The sequence below is a fragment of the Pleurodeles waltl genome, chromosome 2_2, assembly GCF_031143425.1.
Source record: "Pleurodeles waltl isolate 20211129_DDA chromosome 2_2, aPleWal1.hap1.20221129, whole genome shotgun sequence".
Lineage (NCBI taxonomy): Eukaryota > Metazoa > Chordata > Amphibia > Caudata > Salamandridae > Pleurodeles > Pleurodeles waltl.
The window spans coordinates 266,759,045-266,780,183 of record NC_090439.1 but is presented as its reverse complement, the minus strand read 5'-3'; positions in this window follow the sequence as shown (position 1 = coordinate 266,780,183).

The following is a 21,139-nucleotide window of genomic DNA, read 5'->3' as shown; positions in this document are numbered from 1 at the left end:
ATTAGTCTACTGAAACATCAGAGCCAGCTGGATCCAGTGTTTTAGTCAAATCATTTGTATCATTGAAGTTTGACAAGCCAGTGAAACATGTTTTGTTCCCTTTCCAAGACAGCATCACATCAGATACTTTGTGGTCCACAAGTATACAGCAAAGTGACACAAATTTTATACATTAATATTAAACTCAAATATCAGAATGATACGTACATTTTAATAGGGTCATATAATATCATTATTTGCTAACACTATTTTTTTTACCAGTAGCTCTTAATTATTTTTTCATACATGACATTGCATACATCCTAATTACCTATACATTGCAGCAATGTGTTCCAAATATTTTCATTGAGTCAATACATCCACCTAGCAATCAATGTGCCTCAAAGCAGCTTAAAAGGAAAAAAAAACAGCATAACAGCAAAACAATAGGTACAAGTCAGTATCCAGTGAGGTTCTGTATCAATGTATGCATCCCCATATAGGTGGGTTGCATTATAATAGATAAAACTATTCACAGCACAAGTATGCTGTGCATTAATTCTAATGCTATCCTATTTCCTAGAGTTAAACAGTGCTATCCTATATTGTGTTATATTGCATGGGCATAGGTTGAAATGACAACTCTTTCATATTTGCTGTGTTGTCTGTTATCTTGATATAACTACCAGTGGCTCCATGAGGGTTCTCATTATAGTACTCTATCTCGCTACATATTGTAGGAGAGTAGTTGTGTGTTCACGCCATGGGGTCCTCTCATACGACTTGGCCTCCAGTGCCATAACAAACCTGACCCATGCTGCATATCTAGATCCTGTCTCCTTCATTTACTGTGACTTAGTGTATCAAATTCGGCATAGAACTCTCTTCATAGGTCACCAAGCCAAGAGTTCATGGTGAAGGTTAAAGGTGCCTTCCACAACATGGCAATATACCTCTTTGTCAATATGAGTACGAAGCCTGTAAACATGAGTATATGTTTGTTTTTATTCATTTACACCATTAAACCCAGTAGGCATACCTGTTGAACCTGGTTCATTGACCTTTTGGTGAGTTCAGCTATGAAGTTAAATCCCCCTGTTCAGAAAGCTATGTCTGGTTAATAAGGGGGTGGCCAGAGCTTCACTTGAACTTATGTCCTCCAACAGCATCTCACTACCTTCTTAAGCTTTTGTAACATAACAAAGCTGGGGCTTTTGAACCATTAACCAATCTAAGAGTGTGTCCCCTGTAGCTCAGGTAGAGCAACCTCCCTCTCTGGGTTAGATATTGCTTGACCATATCACTGACCTTTGCAGTTGGACTGCCGTATAATATAATTTAGAAGTCTTATCCCTCAAACTTCCCTCAGACAGAGGTCTTTCTGATTTATGAAGAGCTATCCGTTTCCTGCCTGTGCCCCATAGTAAGGGTGAAACAATGGTTTATAGGTCCTTGAAGAATACATTTATTTAATACCACTAATAGTACTGCAAAGAAGTATAATAATCTAGGCTCGACTAACATTCTAGGTATCACCACATAAACCATTAGTGAAAGAGACAGTATGGTCCAAAATGCACCTAATTGACATGTTAAAGCAATCTCTCTGCCAGTTTTGTCCTTAATCACATCCTCATGTGTATTACAAATATTGACTCCTAGGTATTTGAATGTGTCAAACGTCCAAACCACCCTAGTGCTCAGAACCGATTTATGATATTCGTCCATCGTCTGTCTAAGGGGGCATAGCCATAATTTAGCCCAGTTTATTTTTAAGCATTCAAAGTCCCCAAATACATTCACCACTACTGTAATGTAATCTTCACACAAATAAATAATTGCAAAATCGTCATATAATGACACAATCTGCCAATTATCACCCTCATATAGTCCCTAGTTCAGTCTTTTCAATCTCACGTGGAATACTGATTGTTCCACGGTTACATGGTGCCTGCATTTTGCATATCAAATTCGGAGTAAGGGTGCCCATAAACACAGTGTGATTAATATTTGGAGCAATCGTTCCCTCTCAAGAGCACCCTTCACTATAACAACAACCCTCTTTGTTAATCTGCATGTATTGTCACACAAACTGCACACTTAGGACAATGTAAATAAGTATGCCTCTGGCATATGCAAAATGTTTCATCCCTACTATTTGCCCTCTCAATCCCTTAGACAATTTGTTCAATTCATGAGGCGTCAAGTGTGTTTCCTGTAGGTACCCTATGTGTTTTCTCTGTGCTTTAAGTATCCATGTATTCTGTATCTTTTCATTGAAGTTGATCGAAAAATTAAATGTAGAGAAATTAATGTGCACATTTGAAAATGTGCCCACGAAGAGTGGTTGCCAATGTTCATGAATTGTATTAAAAATCACTAAAAAAGTGTGAAATAATGAAAAAGAGTAATGATAACGTAGTAATATGTCATATTAGGATGAATAACCTATGTTTTGCATTATATGGTAGTTAACTTAGCCGACGTTGTGGCCTAGTTGCCAGGCCTCATGCAGAAGCTGAATTACTAGTGCACAGTAGAAAGGCTGATGTATTGAACTGACCATGAACCGCATATGTTAATAAAGTCTGCTTAGCTAGAATTTTCTGCAATGTACCGACGGACAGGAGATGATGGAACTAAACTTGTAACAAAGTTGGTGTAAGACAGACTTGATGTACTTTCCCAGGACTCGAACAATAGAGACACTGACTGGAGAAGAAGATGCAACATTTTCGATACCTGATGAGCCGGATGATGAGGATATCGTACAGTGAACCAATCAATGAACTGAGAACGGCGTAATATTAGAATGCATAGATTTGCAAAATTAATATTATTGGGTAGAGTAATAACCGGTCATTGACCGACCAATTAGGATTTAGGGGGATGGACTGGGTAACCTTAATAAAAAGTCATGACAAGGGGAAAAATCTTCAGATGTGAATGGTGAATTGCTGATGCCAGAAGACACAATTCGAGAATGTGTCATTGGGCTCATGCTCTTGTGAGCCTGATGCATTGCTGATCGATTGATGACTTGAAGATGAAGACTGACTGTTGCTGATCCGTTCCGTGGATAGGTAGGTATGACAATGTGACTGATTCACGTTTATGCATTTCTTTCTAAGTACCAACTGTGCTGTTCTCATAGAATTTTGCCTTTTCCTCTTAGCTAGATGTTTTCTAAATTCTTGTTCCAAATTGTTTTCGCATGAAGTCCCACATGCTAATGCTAATCTTGGTTAGGTAAGGTTCCTTTGGGTGACGTTGACAGTGACAAATGATTGACGACTGATTGCTGAACTCTGCTATTAATGTCAATATATTCATCTTTGTTAGCTTATGCTGAAGCATTAGAGCATATGTTTTCTCAAGTTCTGATTAGATTATGTTATTGGTGGTCACTAATGGATTAACTCTGAGATAATTGAATAAAGTTTGAATTAATCTGATGGTTTTGAATTGTAACTATTAGGGAAATAAAAATTGTTAAAATGTTTATTGAGTTGTGGTTATTAATGAAATGTTGATATATTGTCTGATGTTAATGATTCTCTTAGTGGTTATTGATTGATTACGTTGATTATTGATGACATTAGTCACCACATGGTTAGGATACTCCATGCAATCCAAAAGGTTCATCGGTCTATACGCGTCCCTTTGTCAGTTTACTTACTAAGGACCAGGCGCACTAGCAGCTTTTGGTAGCAGCTTGATGGTTAGTTTCCATGGAGAACTAGTTACGTGTTGATTAGTTGTTATGGTGATAGTTTAAGTTAGGGTTAGTTGTTAATTTTATGAGGTTTGAATTTTTGTTTTTCCGTAATAGCAATTGTAGCAAGAATGATGTCCCCTTAAGCCCAGAAATGACTTTCCCAGATCCTGGATCCCGCTAGTAAAGTTGGGTATGTTCTCAGTGTATAAGTGATAGTATGAAAGTGGTAGGTTACGCTTGCAAAGGCTTATGCAGATCGCAGGTGAATTGTTATGTATGAGAGGTAAAGTAGGGAGTTTGCGTACTCTAGTTGAGGTTTACTAGGAGTGTGCCTACTCCGCAGTATGAGAGTAGGGAAGTCATCGAAGTTCACATGTGTGTGGCACGTGGTTGTTGGCGATGTACGGACCCTGCGTGGTCTAAGACTCCAGAGTATATTGACAAGTGTAGGAGACACTTGGTTATATGTTGTAATCTGTCTGATTTAGTAGGTTGATCGGGCGTGGTCAACAAGTCGGTGTGTAAGAAACGTGAAGAAGAGAAAATTTCAACTGAGATTTGGTGAGTTCTATGTGCACCAGGACAGACTGATTGATCGGTAGAGAGTGAAATTCACGGGTCGAATTTCGCTTGCGAATGTGGGGGACTGAGAAAGAGGAATAGCTGCATGAGCGAAAGGGCCATCAGTGAAAATCCGTAAGGTCTCTAAAGCGATTGTGTACCTTCCTGTAGTAAACCAGCTGATTTGTTTTGGTTATTGGTTTTTGGTTAGTGCTCACAATAATTTTGAATTAGTTTCATGTGAGTCGAAGATCAGGAAGACAAGCCGCAAGACTTTGTCAGCCGCAGTGTGTGAGTGTGCTGTCAGAGTGAGCCACACTGGGATAGGTTGGTTAGTAAGAAGAGTTGCGAGTGGATTGGCAGCCGTCCGTCAGAGACAATTGGTTGAGAAAGCAGGTGAAGGGAATCTTGGGAGTAAAAGTCATTTCCTAATTTAATCGAATACACAAAAGACAGCAAGATGAATTTTTTCAAAGCGTTTAGGAGTGCCATAAAGAGTGATTCTTACATTAAGACGACAGAGAAACAGGGAGCTTGAGCATTTCCGGAGCATGGAACGTTCAATTTGAGAATTTTGGATCAGTTGCGAATGAAATTATACGAGACAAAGCCACTTCGAGACCAGCACAGTTTGAGGCATTAGCAGTTTGGGAGCGCATAGCAAGACAGCAGCAAGAAATAAAATTCCAGAGGAGAATAAGGAAGGTAGAGAAGTCCTTAGCAGAGGCAAGATGGGATTGGGAACAGAAGATATGGAGGATGACAAAGTTACAGGGTGTTAGGTTATTCCCTGCTGTCGCAGAGGAAGATGAGTCAGAAGAGAAAGAGGATACTAACAAGAGTGACATGAGTTCATCAGGGGGTAAGAAGAAGAAAAAGACTTATGTGGAAGAGGAAGATTCAGATGTTGAGGATCTCATTACTCAGGTACTGAGGGACCGGCCTCCACCATATGCAGTGTGGGAAGGGGTTCCAAGTGCTAGTTCGGCTTCAACTGCCCCAGCTCAAGTGTTGGGGACAGCGGGACCAGTGTAAACAGATAATGGACAGGTACAAGGGGTAATGCAGAGTACTCCTAATGAGGTGACTACTTCAGTAGTTCAAACACAGATGCATCCACCACCAGTATAGAGAATTTATCCAGAAGTACCGATTCTTGAGACAACTTCGAACTTAGTGGTTCCCATGGAGTGGGTGGTTCCGAGACCAATGGTAGTTCAGACTGAGCCAACTCCAATGTTGTTGCCTCAGGCACAGCCACAGGGTTTGCCGAAGTTCACACCAATGACAGTGACACAGTCAGATGTGACACCAGTGATGAATCAGAGTATGGGAGTAGTTCTTCCACAAAGTAAGGTTGACAGAGCGGCACCAGATGCAATATCGCTGTCAATTACTGCTGGTCCAGCTGTACAATTGTTTGCGCAGAATAAGCTGATTGCAGGAGAACAGGGTGAAATGTCACAGAGCCTCATGAGAAGGGGAGTGAGAGATTATGTGAAGGTAATATCATCTATGGGTCAGACCTTTGATGGATCTAGGCCATTAATGGACATCAGTCCACTTGTTGTGCTCCCAGATGCAGTAAATGGCCTGAGTGCAAGTCAGAGCTTGAAGCTTGTGACACCGTAAACTCCAGGGGCAGTGGGACAACAGGTGCCAAAGCCAAATGCAAGTAACTTCTCGTTACAGGGATTAACAGCAAAGCAGTTGAATGAGTGGTTGGCTAGTCTGAATACACCACGAAACACTTCCAAGGTTGAAGAGCAGATTGATCGTGTAAGGCTGGGTACAGAATTAACTGAACTAGTTGAGGGATCAATGGGAGTGAATAGGTTAGAATCCTATGCAGAAGAAGAGCTGAGATACTTGTGTCCGAGGATTGCAAGAGAAGTAGGCAAGATACATCAGAAATTGGCAGATCTGGCAGATAAACCTGACATAGAAGTTGAGAAAACAAAGCACTTGAAAAGGAGTTACAGGTTAGATTTTGAGGCAAAAGATTTTGAACACATGAGGTTAGCAGGGATGAAAGCGCATCTCAGAAAGTTTTTCCTAAGTGCTCAGATTTGGAGAGCATTAGAAAAGTGGGAATGCAGATGGGCAAAGAAGAAGGATAAACGGAAACGAGATTCACAAGAAGGGTCTGAGAGTGTTCTGAAAGAAAAGGATCCAGTAAAGATTTTGCCAATGAGGGAAATTCCAGGAGGGCAATTTGTGCATGTACCCCTGCACAGGAGTGATATTTTGCCATTCACAAATGATTATCCAAAATTGAGAGAGAAACCGGTTGAGTGGTGCCAGCAGACAGAGAGATTTGTAAGCTTTGTAAATGTCTGTGGGAAGACTTGAATACTCTGTTGGAGATAGTGGTTCCAGCTGACTCGTGGGTTGAGTGCAAGAGAGCAGTGGACTGGCCAATAAGTGAACCAGAAGTAGATAGAGTTACAGGTGCACCATCACCTGAATTAATGAAATATTATTATAAGGTGATTGAGTTCCTGAAGACAAGAATCTCGCCTAAGAATATTGATTGGCTGAAAATTGACAGGACAGTTCAGGAAGTAAAGGAGTCGATACATACTTACTATGATAGATTGCTGAAAGCGTTCAAGGAGTACAGTGGTAAGGAAGCGATTGAACCGAAAGATGTTGGACTTTGTGCTCAGGTTCATGGAAGGATTGAGACCTGAAATAGGGCAGATGATTAAAAGTCATTTGATCTGTAGGCAAGTGAAACCGATTGATGAGGTGTTGCAGTATGCAAAATATTACACTTATGAGATTGAGTTGAAGCAGAAAAAGTTGGAAAAGAAGGCAATGGTGATGCAAATTAAGGCAGCTCAAACAGGAGTACAAGGAGCATTAGTGCAACAGATACCGCAACAGCAGGGAACTGTTATGTTCCAACCCCAGATGAGAGGTAGGGGTTGTGGAATTAACATGACTTGTGGTCCGTATTTGAGTACTGTAGTGTTTCAGAATGATTTGCAAGGGATGAAAAAGAAGTTACTGTGTCATCTGTGCTGAAACGTGGAACACTGGAAGCAGGAGTGTCCGTTGATGGTGCAGGATGGTGTTGTTCAGCAAGGTGGTGATGTCAATACATTTCAAACTGTGACAGTCCCTAGAATGAGAGGACTTAATCTGATTCTTCAGAATCAAGTGCAGAATTTTCAACCCATGCAGCAGTTGCAAGTGCCGCATGCACAAGTGACACAGTTGCAACCAATGCAGCAGCAGGTTCCTATAGTACCTAGACAGCAAATACAGATACCGCAAGCCCTGATGGAACAGCAACAAATGATGCTTACTCAGCAGGTCACAGGTCAGAGACAAGACAGAAGTAATGACACAGTGCACCAATTCCCATTACATAGTGAGAATGAAATAAACGATGAATGGATGAGTATTAGTTCGGATGAAGAGCCATGTATGCTTGCAGCTTCACTAGAAGTAGATCAACGAGGACCTTTTGTGAAGGAAAAGGTGATGGGTCACAGGGTTTCGTTCCTAGTGGACACAGGAGCTACTCACTCTACAGTGAGAAGTGCAGAAGTTCCAAACTTACCTCTTTCAGGCAGAACAGTTCAGGTTGTAGGGGTAGCGAATAGACAGTTGATAAATCCGATCACAAATCCAGTACAGGTTGAGATTGGCAACTTCCAGGGAATGCATAAGTTTGTAGTTTGTGACTCGAGTCCAGTATCTCTACTGGGAAGGGACTTGTTATGCGAGACCAGATGTTCACTTAGTTGTTCGACTGCTGGAATAGAGGTCCAAATGAACAGTGATGATGAGGAAGAACAAGCTCCTGAAACTGAGACTGAAAACATTAATGAAGAGTACCCGTTGATTGAGTTTTTTCCGATGTTTACTGTGAAAGAGTTGCATGCAGACTTGCAGGTAACAGTACAGGAAAACGTGTAGGACCTGACAGGTAAAGAAGTGGGTTTGATCAAGGGAGTAGTGCTGATTAAAATCACTTTGAAATCAAATTTAGTGTTTCCGCAGCTTCCACAGTATAACATGGCACAATATGTTCTGATGAAAGTGGCACAAATACTCATAGATTTTCTGAAACAAGGAGTTTTTGAAAGAAGTGTTGAGCAGTCCATGTAATTCACTGATAATGGGCTTAAAGAAGCCGTGTGGGAAAGTGCGCATTGTGCAGGATTTGCGAAAAGTGAATGACATGGTGGTCAAGTGTTGTCCTGTAGTGTCGAACCCAGCAGTAATATTGTTTCAGATTCCATGCAATGCTGAGTGGTTTCCAGTGGTTGATTTATCACAGGCTTTTTTTTTCTGTGCCTCTCCATGAGGATAGTCAGTTTCTTTTTAGTTTCAAATTCCTAGACAGGGTATACAGCTGGTGCAGGCTTCCACAAGGGTATACGGAGTCACCGTCTCTGTTCAATCAGATTCTGAAAAAGAACTTGGAGTCATTGGAACTACCGTACCATTCGACTCTAGTGCAGTACATTGATGATTTGCTGATTGCATCCAAGACAAGGGACAAGTATAAGTGCGACTCGATTGCCCTGTTGAATCATTTGGGAAAATTTGGACATAAAGTGTCACCATTGAAATTGCAGTACTGTCAGAAGTCAGTGAAATACTTGGGACACCAAATTGAGAAAGGGTCGAAGAGAATCTCCAGGGAGAGGATTACAATGATATTGCAGAGAAGTCCCCTGACTTCTCAGAGGGATGTCAGAATGTTTTTGGGAATGGTCGGCTACAGTTGTCAGTGGATTCCAAATTGTGCTGAGATTGCCAAACCTTTGCAGCAGCTGACACATTAGGAAGTTACTGACCCCATAACCCTAGATGAAGATCAGATGAAAGCGTTCACTGAGTTGAGAGAGAGTTTGTGCACAGCTCCAGCACTGGGAATGCCTGATTACACGAAGCCATTCACATTGTTTTGTCATGAACGTGATGCTTGTTCTTTGTCTGTCTTGAACCAGATCCATGGAGGTGCTTATCGCCCAGTAGCTTATTTTTCAGCTACCTCGGACCCAGTCACAGCGGCTTTACCAGGTTGTCTGCGTGCAGTTGCCGCAGTTGGTAAAAGCCTTTTACAATGTGAGGGAGTAGTGATGGGATACCCTCTGACGGTAATGGTACCTCACTTTGTTGAGATTTTACTGACGATGAAAACACAGTACTCGACTAGTGCCAGACTGACAAGGTATGTGACGAGCATTCTAGGTGCTCCAAATGTAACATTGAAAAGATGTACAGTGCTAAACCCGGCAACATTACTTCCAAGTGATAATGTTGAGATTGAAAAAGAGGAAGACATTGAGCATGATTGTCTCGAGGTAACTGAACTGTGTACCAAACCAGGACCTGGTATCAGAGCTACCCGATTGGAAGAAAATGATCAAATTGTCTTTGTTGATGGCTCATGTCTCAGAGATGGAACAGGGACATTGAGAGCAGGATATGCTGTATGCACAATCACAGGTACATTAGAAGCTTCCTGGCTTCAAGGTGTATATTCTGCACAAGTGGCAGAATTGGTAGCTCTTACTAGAGCGTGCCATGTATCTGCAAGACTGAGAGTCACAATCTATACTGACAACCAATATGGATTTGGATTTGTTCATGATTTTGGTCAATTGTGGGTGCAAAGAGGTTTCCTGACCTCTACCGGTTCACCGGTAAGAAATGGCAAAAGAGTAAAAGAATTGCTGTATACATCCAGTTACCTGAAGAAATTGCAGTGGTAAAATGCAGTGCACATCAAAAGACACAGGACCACATTTCACTAGAAAATGGGTATGCAGATCAAGTTGCAAGATTTTGCGCATTAAACTGTATATTGTTCAATGATAAGTGGGAAATGATGTCAGAAGAAGATAACCCATGGTCAAGTTTTGCATTGAAGGTGATCGATACTTTGGAAGAATTAAAAAAACTGCAAGATAATGTTGACAAGGAAGAGAAACGACTCTGGTCCAAATTAACATGTGCTCAGCGTCCTGATGAGATTTGGGTTTCTGAGGAGGGTCAGATGGTCCTGCCCAATAGTTTATTGTCTCAAATGGCCAGGTATTACCATGGTCTGGCACACATTGGGAGGGATGCCATGGTTAGGTTGTTCAAGATTGACTGATTTAACCCCAAGTTCAGGCAGGCAGCAGAGGCAGTATGTCTTCGCTGTATAATTTGTCAGAAACTAAACGTGGGAAAAGGGACAGTGGTAAATTTGAGCCACATTGGAAGAGCAGGAGGTCCATTCTGCAGAATGCAGTTCGATTTCATTGAAATGCCTGCGTGTGGAGGTTTGAAGTATGTGTTGGTGATAGTATGAGTTTTTAGTCACTGGATTGAAGCATACCCTATAAGAAGGAATGACAGTCTCACAGTGGCAAAGTTGTTGCTTAGGGAGTTGATACCACATTTCGGGTTTCCGATCTCTTTTGGAATCAGATAGGGGAAGTCACTTCAACAATGAAGTAATTAAATTACTCTGTGCAGCAGTGAACATTGAGCAGAAGTTGCATTGTAGTTACCACCCTGAAGCATCAGGACTAGTGGAACAGATGAATGATACCTTGAAATCAAGAATTGCAAAGATGTGTGCAGCTACGAATCTGAAATGCCAGATGCATTGTCTTTGGTGTTGGTGTTGATGAGAAACACACCTGACAGGAAGATAGGGCTGTCACCCCATGATATCCTCATGGGCAGAGCAATGAGATTACCAGCAGTTCCAGCCAATGTACTTGTAAACATTTCAGATGATATGGTGTTGGACTACTGTAAGGGTCTGGCTGATGTGGTTCGCTCTTTTTCTCAGCAGGTGAAGACCACCACCTTGCCACCCATCCACGATCTAGGGCACAATCTGAGAGCCGGTGACTGGGTAGTTGTCCGAAAGCATGTTCGCAAGACGTGTTTAGAGCCACGCTGGAGACGGCCTTACCAGGTGGTCCTGACAGCTACAACAGCTATGAAGTGTGCAGGACTCCCGAACTGGATACACGCGAGCCATGCAAAGAGAGTGGTATGTCCATAGGATCATGAAGAAGCGTTGTTAAAAGCACTAACAACAGTAAAACAGGTCACCGCACCTGAGCCAGAAAAAGAGTCAATACAGCCTGAAGTTAAACCAGAGCTTGTGGAAGATGGTTCTATTACCCCAGTAAGAGACGAGAGTGAAGAATTACAGGAGGGTGCGGAAGAATCTATCTCAACGGATACAGCAGGAGAACCTAGCGCAGCAGGGGTTCTCCCAAAAGCAGAGGGTGCTGAAAAGCAGACAGAGCAAGTGCCAGACCAAGAGGGGCAAAGAGTTGTGATGGATCAAAGTCACGGTGATTTGACTCCTCCTGAGCCCTTTGCAGGTCCATCAAGAGAAAACACCATAGAGAAAGAGAAAGAGAAAGAGAAGAGTCCAATCCAGAGGAGAATACTGACAGAAGGATCGGGAAAAGGAGATAATTGGCCTGAATTGCAAATAGGGAAGAGAAAGGAATTGGTCATAAATGAAACAATAGAGGAAGAGGTAGATACTCCGAGAAAATAAGAATTGAGTGAAGGAGAAATAAGTGGTGATCGAAGTTAGAAAAGAAAGAGAATAGCAAGTCGGCGTTACTCAGGTCCTCAATGGGTGTATGCAGCTACAAATGAATGGCAACACAAGTTTATGTCTTTTTGTTTTGATAGAGAAGTTCTGAGTCAGTACTTTGAAGTAACCTGAAGGGAAGCAAGAAGCTGATTTGTTGGGCCAGTCTGAAAAAACTAAAAGAGACTGTTGAAAATAAACCGGAAGAGACATTGATAACCTAATTTGACATTGAAAACCGGATGTGACAAGCTGCTAATCGATTTTGACACGGAAAAGGATTCCTGGAATGTGAATCTGGACTGTGAGAGAATATTTATTTCCTTATTTTTGATTGTTTACTGCAGTTTGTATAGGAGTTACTTCTGCTTTCTGATTCTTCACAGATCATGGCTGAGCTAAATAATTAAGGTAGAAATGCCGGGTGCCGTAGATACATGAGTGTTGGATTGGCAATTATGTGTGGGATCTTGTTTATTGTGATGATTGTGGGAATGTCTGTTCATGATATCAGTAGAGCCACTCTAACTTCTGTTCCTGAGACTACTACACTAACAGCTTTAGAGAGGTTTAAGTTAGATGAGAAGTATTTGCATCAATATACTAATGCTCAAGGAGAGCTTTCTTCTAATGTTTTCTATTGCTTGTTGAGTGAATATGTTGAGACGATGGATGCAAGGGATTGTCTTGTGTGTACGCAAATTCCTTCGTCAGTAGAGGAAGGAGTTACGTACCATAGCTTACCTTTAACCTATGGAATAAGCTGTAGTTTGCTACTAACAAGGTTCTATAATCAAGAGTATATACAGTATTTTTACTATAATTATGATTTAGTGTTTTCGTTTGTTCCTATTATTAAGTATTTGAGTAGAGCAGCTAAAGAGCATGATATAGTATTAGCTAGAGGATTCTTTGAGCCTACAATAACATTTAGGACAGCATTCGCACACAAGAACAACCTCACCTGTTTGCTTACACCTTTAGAAAAGAGCTTCATAGTGCATACTGATGATAGGAGAAAAGCATTAAAAGAAAAATTAGAAAAAGGTCTGGGAAGAGGACTTACAAGAATGATTATGCTTGTACTGCAATTAAAATGCAAGGGAAATTAGCATTAGATACATTAAATGTAGAGAAGCTTTGTATTTATACGCCAAAATCAAACACTGACACTTTATTTGTGGCAATGAGGGAATGTAGGCATGTGTTTTTGTTTCAGAGTAAGTGGACTTTTATGCTGAATGGTCAGGACCCTGCGATTCCTGGGATTGTGGAATAAATGCTTATTACCATCTTCCAAGAGGATGGTATGGGACATGTTATTTGGGGATCGTTTTCCCAAAGATTTACCTGATAGATGACTTAAAGAAGTTTCCGAAATTGACTGAATTACATCATGAGCGACAGAGGAGGGAAACCTCTTCCACAGTTGTGGGAGATATCTTTGGTGCAATGATTCCTTCAGTGGGAGTCATCCTGAATTTGATCAAGATACGAAAGTTGTCTACTATTGTGGATAACATGCTGACAAACTTGACAGGGGCAATACTCCTTATAGATACTGAATTAGCTGTGGATAGAGCTATGATGCTTCAAAAAAGGCTTGCTTTAGACATTCTTTTAGCGAAAGACTGCGGAGTCTGTAAGATGATTAATTCTAGGCATTGTTGCTCATATATTCCAGATAATGATAGGGAGATAAGAGACGTACTCACTAACCTGACTAACTCAAGTAAAGATTTGAAGGACTTGAAAGAACCAGGTGTTTGGGAAAAGGTTGGAACGGGATTTGCTTCAATGGGAAATTGGCTTAGTCAAATTTGGAATGGGGTATTATTAAACATCATACAGGGAATATTAATTGTGATTGCTTGTATATTAGGAATATGGGTTCATGTAAATTATGTCAAAAGATAAAATTGGGAAGATCTAAAAATAATCAGAGGAGGGAAGAACGAAACAGGGAAAGAATTTATAGGGAAGATTTGAGGAGGAGACAAAATACAGCAGAAACCGAATTGTGAAATGATGGTGAACAATGGTGTGATGACATATTTAGTTATCAGAGGAGGGTCTGTTGAAGCAGATATGCTAATTAGAAATTTCTAATTAATGTTTATGTGTTTTGAATTACAAGAAGTTGATAGAAACATTAAATGTAGAGAAATTAATGTGCACGTTTGAAAATGTGCCCACGAAGAGTGGTTGTCAATGTTCACGAATTATATTGAAAATGACAAAAAATGTGTGAAATAATGAAAAAGAGTAATAATAATGTAGTAATATGTCATAGTAGGATGAATAACCTATGTTTTGCATTATATTGTAGAGTTAACTTAGCCGAAGTTGTGGCCTAGTTGCCAGGCCTCATGCAGAAGCTAGCGCACAGTAGAAAGGCTGAAGTATTGAACTGACCATGAACCGCCTCTGTTAATAAAGTCTGCTTAGCTAGAATTTTCTGCAATGTATGACAGACAGGAGATGATGGAACTAAACATGTAACAAATTTTGTGTAAGACAGACTTGATGTACTTTCCCAGGACTCGAACAATAGAGACACTGACTGGAGAAGAAGATGCAACATTTTTTATACCTGATTAGCCGGATGATGAGGACATCGTACAGAGAACGAATCAACGAACTGAGAACGACGTAATATTAGGATTCATAGATTTGAAAAATGTATATTATTGGGTAGAGTGATAACTGGTGATTGACTGACTAATTAGGAATTAGGGGGGATGGACTGGGTATCCTTAATAAAAAAGTCATGACAAGGGGCAAAATCTTCAGATGTGATGGGTGAATTGTTGATGCCAGAAGAAGCGATTCGAGAATCTGTCATTGGGCTAATGCTCTTGTGAGCCTGATGGGTTGCTGATCGATTGATGACCTGAAGACGAAGGCTGACTGTTGCTGATCCATTCCGTGGATAGGTAGCTATGACAATGTAACTGATTAACTTTTATGCCTTTCTTTCTAAGTACCAACTGCGCTGTTCTTATAGATTTCTTTTTCCTCTTAGCTAGATGTTTTCTAAATTCTTGTTCCAAATTGTTTTTGCATGAAGTCCCACATGCTAATGCTAATCTGTGTTAGGTAAGGTTCCCTTGGGTGACGTTGACAGGGACAAATGATTGACAAATTGATTGCTGAACTCTGCTATTAATGTTGATATATTCATCTTTGTTAGCTTATGCTGCAGCATTAGAGCATATGTTTTCTCAAGTTCTCATTAGATTATGTTATTGGTGGCCACTAATGGATTAACTCTGAGATAATTGAATAAAGTTTGAATTAATCCGATGGTTTAGAATTGTAACCAATAGGGAAATAAAATGTTTTAAAACGTTTATTGAGTTGTGGTTATTCATGAAATGTTGATATATTGTCTAATGTTTGTGATTCTCTTAGTGGTTATTGATTGATTGCATTGATTATTGATGACATTGGTCACCACATGGCTAGGATACTCCATGCAATCCAAAAGGTTCATCGGCCTATACGCGTCCCCTTGTAAGTTTACTTATTAAGGACTCGGTGCACTAGCACATGACACTATAAAATGTCTTCGACCAACATAGGTGTTAATTGCAGACCTCTTTTAATTGTAGGGTAGGCTTTTTTTGGGCCAGTGTCTCCTGATGTGTCCGATGTACCTTGTTCTGCCCTCACTGAAACTTCCCTGGAACGATTTGGAGATGAACACCTGCCCTAACATGTGCTCTGGCTCTAGGAGCTTGTTCTCTGGTGGATTTACATCTTGTATGGTTGTTGTTGCACCTTTCATTCTGGTGAACAGCAAGCCAGTATCTGGAGGAGACATGCCCTCCGAGGGATTATACCTTAGGTCTCAAGCCATACCGAGGCATTTTACTCTGACAGAAATAAATCAGTTTTGTCTTTGGTAATAACTCTGAGATTGGCAGAGTACATACGGGTGTAGAGCATATCCAGGTGGCTCGGGTGTTTTTTTAATTTCAAGGAACAATCCCTTTTGCATGACACTGTTGTAGTCTGGAAACACATTAATTTCACTTCTGTCACCCTCCAGAGACCCTTATTATTTGGCATCTGTTGGATGTGGTATTTTTCTTTCCCAATAATTGAATGCTTTGCCACCACTGGTCTCAGTAGCACCTTCAGCAACAGAAGGTGACCAGGCACCCTGTGTGCTCTTTGATCTGAGAAGAACCTATAGAACTTAAACGTCTTGTCCTCCATAATTGTCTACGACACCCAGTCTTCAAAAAACAGTCCCACACGGCCCTTGTGTGTGCTTCAGTAGGCCAGAAATCCTGATTTTGCAATGCTGGCAGTGTTCTTCAAGGTCCTCAGCATGTATATTGATATATTTTCCTTCATATCTGAGGAATTTTAGTTGAGTCTGCATTTCCAATACCATGGACCTCAGTGTCGCAAGGGAGGATTCATAATTTGTAACTCTGCAAGTTTCTTGTGATTGGCCTGTAACAGTCTTACTTTGACCCATTTAGCTTAGATTCTACAGTACTCTGTGTCAAGGATAGCTTCTAACATTCGGCCACAATTACTTGCATGCTCGTCTAGTGTTTCCATGTGGAGTTTTAGGCAAGTGCTTCAGCCATGTCTCCAGACAGGACCACACGTTTCATGTTTTTCTGTTTGACCATTGTGGAGCTACAGCACTCTATGTGCCTGACAATTCACATCTACCAAAGTCGTCTGGACATATGCAGGAGCCAGAAGTGTCCCATTCACTTTGACATCTACAGGTACGGGTTACTCACCGCTGTTTAGTTTCAGACCATTGTTCAATTCATTTCCCAGTGTTAAAGTGAAACTGCATGAGGGGTCAAAGGTGGGACCACGTCTCATAAATTGCCAGACAGGTGAACCGATTCACCTGGTGGCCTTATCCCTGACACCCATCATCAATCCCCACTGTTGTGGCACCTTCAACACTTGTGTCGATAGTCCTGAATTTCACTTGCCATGCACAGCCTCTAAGTCCACTTGACATTACTTGCTGTCACTGCCCATCAAGTGACACACTCGCTGCCCTTTCCTTCCACTGTCATGGGCCATCCCCCCCTGCATTCCCTCACTGCCATGGTTGGCATGCCAGCTTCATGTAGGGGGACACCAATTTACAGCAATCTGGGGGGGCATGGCAGCTGGAGATCTGATACCCTCAATACACACAGGTTTATAGAGCCCTACCCAGGCACGGGGACCCTGCAAGCCCCTACAAACATAGGACCGAGATGCAGCCCCCCATTCCTCACCAATGGCATTAACTGCAGCACATTCTTGTGCTTTCTGCTCCACCCAGCGGGGCACCAGAGTTCTCCTTCACCACTCAGGGCACAAGATACTGCAGCTCGGCGTGCATTCTCTGCCAAACATACAGTTTTGATTTAATTGTTCAAAGGCTAATGTAACGCAATCCTTATATTAGCTTAAATCTTAATGGGTGTAGAGCAGTGAGGAATTACAGGTGCCAGAGAATTGGATATGCGCTGGCAAAACTCACAGACGAGATAAAAGAGATACAGGTGAGAGAGCACAAGCACTTCCACAAGGAGGGAGGTTGAATCAGAATCATTAGAACACAAATGGTGAGAAAGTTGAGAAAATTATGTAACAAGATGGTACGTCTCCAGAGTTGAGAGGATTACAATATGATGTAAAATGTATTTTTGTAAATAAAATTTCAAACTGGGGCATCTTGACCCTGAAAAACAGATGTTTATTTTTACTCAACTCATTTTACCAACATAGGAAGAATAAAAAGCTGAATTGAACTATCAAGATTTGAATTATGTAAGTCAAGGTACTGGAAAAGTCAGTACATTCCAAACAGCCAGTCATAAAATATGTTGTCTCAGACGTGGTAAAAAACAGTTTTTGTAATTGATTGGAACGCATTGACTTTTCCTGCACTTTCCTTAAATATTTTTAATCTGGGTGGTCAAAATGTAGTCACCCACATCCAGGAATTGTCAGCACACATGCAGTATGTCCAAATCCATGTCCAAGAAGCGTAAGTTCCTGGAATCCCTATACATTTCACAAAATCTTGCAACTTCGCTCCTGGGATTCTTCCACTTATATCTATGGCTGTAAATCTTGAAATTAGCACTTTCACATGACAGAAGTCGCAACGAGAATAGATCAAACAGAAGAGATGAGATTTTAACTCATTATTGACGGGACCAGCTAGAAAACGAAACTTAACCCCTCATCAGCAAGAAACACTTTCCAAGCAATAGAAAAAGCACTTTAAAAAACTGCAAAATGGTGGGTGTTAGTATTGTGGTCTTTGGTCGGCAGTCAGGTTACAAGTCCAAGCAAGGACCCTCACTCTAGTCAGGGTAAGTCACACACAATCTAAATTATCGTGTGCCCACTCTCTGGTAGCTTGGCACTGAGCAGTCAGACTTAACTTAGAAGGCAATGCATAAAGTATTTGTGCAATAAATCATACAATAACGCCATATAGCACCACAAAAATACACCACACAGTGTTTAGAAAGATATATAATATTTATCTGGATAAATACAGGTCAAAACAACTAAAGATTCAATAAGGAATTGTTGAGATACCACTAAAAAGTGATTTAAAGTGTCTTAAGTCTTTTAAAAGCAAACAAAGTCTCTTTCAAGCACAAAGTGTCACGCCGCCGCGGCCCGGCCGCAGGCACGGGCCGCAGCGGTGTGGCATTTGCTGAACACCACGGCCTGTATGCAAGCCGCGGCTTGCAGGCAGGCCGCGGGAGAAGCAGCGAGTCTGGCCAGGGGTCACGGCACTCGCCGCGCCCCCTTCTTTCGTTTCTGCCGCAAGGGCAGACGCGGCACGGGTTGAGACCCCGAGTGGGTCTCAGACCTGCCGCGCATAGCGCAGTTAGTGCGCTTTACATTCAGACAACTTACTGTATATAACCTTCTGCTTCAGCACTTACCAGTATTAACAGGAAAAAGCTGAATACCTTACGTATGTGCCATGATTCCCCCATCGCAGGTCATCGAGGAATGAAAGCTACCCAAGAACTTCTGCTTCGCTCCTTCTGGTGGCCAACTCTCAAGACAGATACTGAAGAATATGTATCATCCTGTCCTATATGTGCTCAAGCCAAGACTAAACCAGTACTAAACCAGTAGGATTACTTCACCCACTACCAGTTCCCCCAGGTCCATGGCACACTATCTCCACAGATTTCATGTGCTCAGTACCCTCTTCAATGGGAAATCACGTAATAATGGTAACCGTGGACTCCTTCACCAAGATGGCTCCCTTCACGGCCTTAAGAAAGTTACCAACGGCAAAAGAATTAGGTCAAATCTTTACACAAGAAATCTTTTGTCTTCATGGACTACCTCAGATCATTATATCGGATAGGGGTCCTCAATATATCTCCCGATTCTGGAAACAATTCTGTAAGACCTTGGGAATCAAAGTGGCCTTATCATCGGGGTTCCATCCTCAAACTAACGGACAGACGGAACGACTTAATCAAGGCCTCGAACAATATTTACGTAGCTTCTGCAATGCTACACAGAGTAATTGGGCTACCTATTTACCGCTTGCAGAATTCTCCTACAATAACTCAATACACAGTGCCTCGAAAGTCTCCCCTTTCTATGGCTCCTACGGTTTCCACCCTAAGGCCTTTCCAACTCCCCTGAAAGATACTTCCAATCTTCCTGCCATCTCCTCCTACGTTCGACAGCTACGGGGTGTCCAACGTGTTAACCACTCCAAGCTTGTGTCCCCTAAGTCTCGCATGAAAAAGATAGCTGATAAGAGACGTTGTGCGGCTCCTCACTATCAAGTCCATGATAAAGTCTGGCTCTTCTCTAGATTCCTACCTCTCCGACTTACTCAGAACAAATTCAAACCCCGTTTTTATGGTCCCTTCCTGATTCTCAAAAAGATTAACCCAGTGTCTGTGCGTCTTCGCCTGCCCCGGACTTGGAAGATACACCCTGTATTCCATGTTTCTCAACTTAAACCTTACCTTCCTGATCCTTTTCACAGACAATTCTCCTGTCCTCCCCCTCTGTTGATTGATAATGTGCCCGAGTACGAGGTCCAGGAAATCTGTGACTCTCGGTTTTTCCATGGACGCCTCCAATATCTTATTCATTGGAAAGGTTACCCTATGAGTGAGTGTTCCTGGGAAGATGCCCCTTCAGTTCATGCCCTTCTTTTGGTCCGTCGCTTTTTTCAGCTCTTCCCTCACAAACCTGGGGCCTCGGGAGGGGACCTACTGTCACGCCGCGGCTGCCGTGGGCACAGGCACGGGCCGCGGCGGCGCGGCATTTGCTGAACACCACGGCCTGCATGCAAGCCGCGGGGGAAGCCGCGGCTTGCAGGCAGGCTGCGGGACAAGCCGCAAGTCTGGCCAGGGGTCGCGGCACTCCCCGCGCCCCCTCCTTTCGTTTCTGCCGCAAGGGCAGACGCGGAAGGGGTTGAGACCCCGAGTGGGTCTCAGACCTGCCACGAATAGCGCATTTAGTGCGCTTTACATTCAGACAACTTATATAACCTTCTGCTTCACCACTTACCAGTATTAACAGGCAAAAGCCTAATACCTGCACATGGTGGTGTTTTTATGCATGCCTTTTCCCTTTCACAGCATGCTGCCCACTTCCTCTCTTCCCAGCATGCATTGTTTCTCTCTGTTTGGATGCATGTTCTTTATTCACTGTTATACTCTTTTCCCCAATCCAATATGGTGGTGTTTCTACTTCCTGTTTCCTACTTCCTGTATAGGGGTATATAAGGGGAATTCAGCTACTTACTCATTGCGTTGCAACACTCCTTTGGTGGTAGTCACGCTCCGGCTGGTTTCCTCTTGTGGATCCAGTATTTCCTGACCTGTCTTCATCTCCAGTTTTTCCTGTACTCCTGGATCCTCAATTCTAACGCCCTTGTGTCCTCCTTCTGTTTCAGGGAGTTCCTGTTGGAGGTTTTTTACCCTTTTGGGGTTTTGCCTCTGCGACTCCTTCTGGAGGGCACAGACTGTAGTGGCTTGCTATTGTCAAACAGCACCGTGGCTACTGGAAGGGGTCGCCCCTACCTCGGCCAGAGCAGAACCTCCCGGAATCGGGGTCGTTCCCCAACCCTCATCAATCTCGATGGTAAGCTCAGTGAAAACCGTGACACAAAGTACCTGGTTTGAATGAAAAATCTCCGCAAAGAGCCGCAGAGCAGGAGATGCATGGAAACAAAGAGGTGTGTGCCGATTTCTCGGGCCGCACATGGCGGTGCGTTTTATTTTTTATTTTTATTTTTTATTCATCATATACTTTATTCG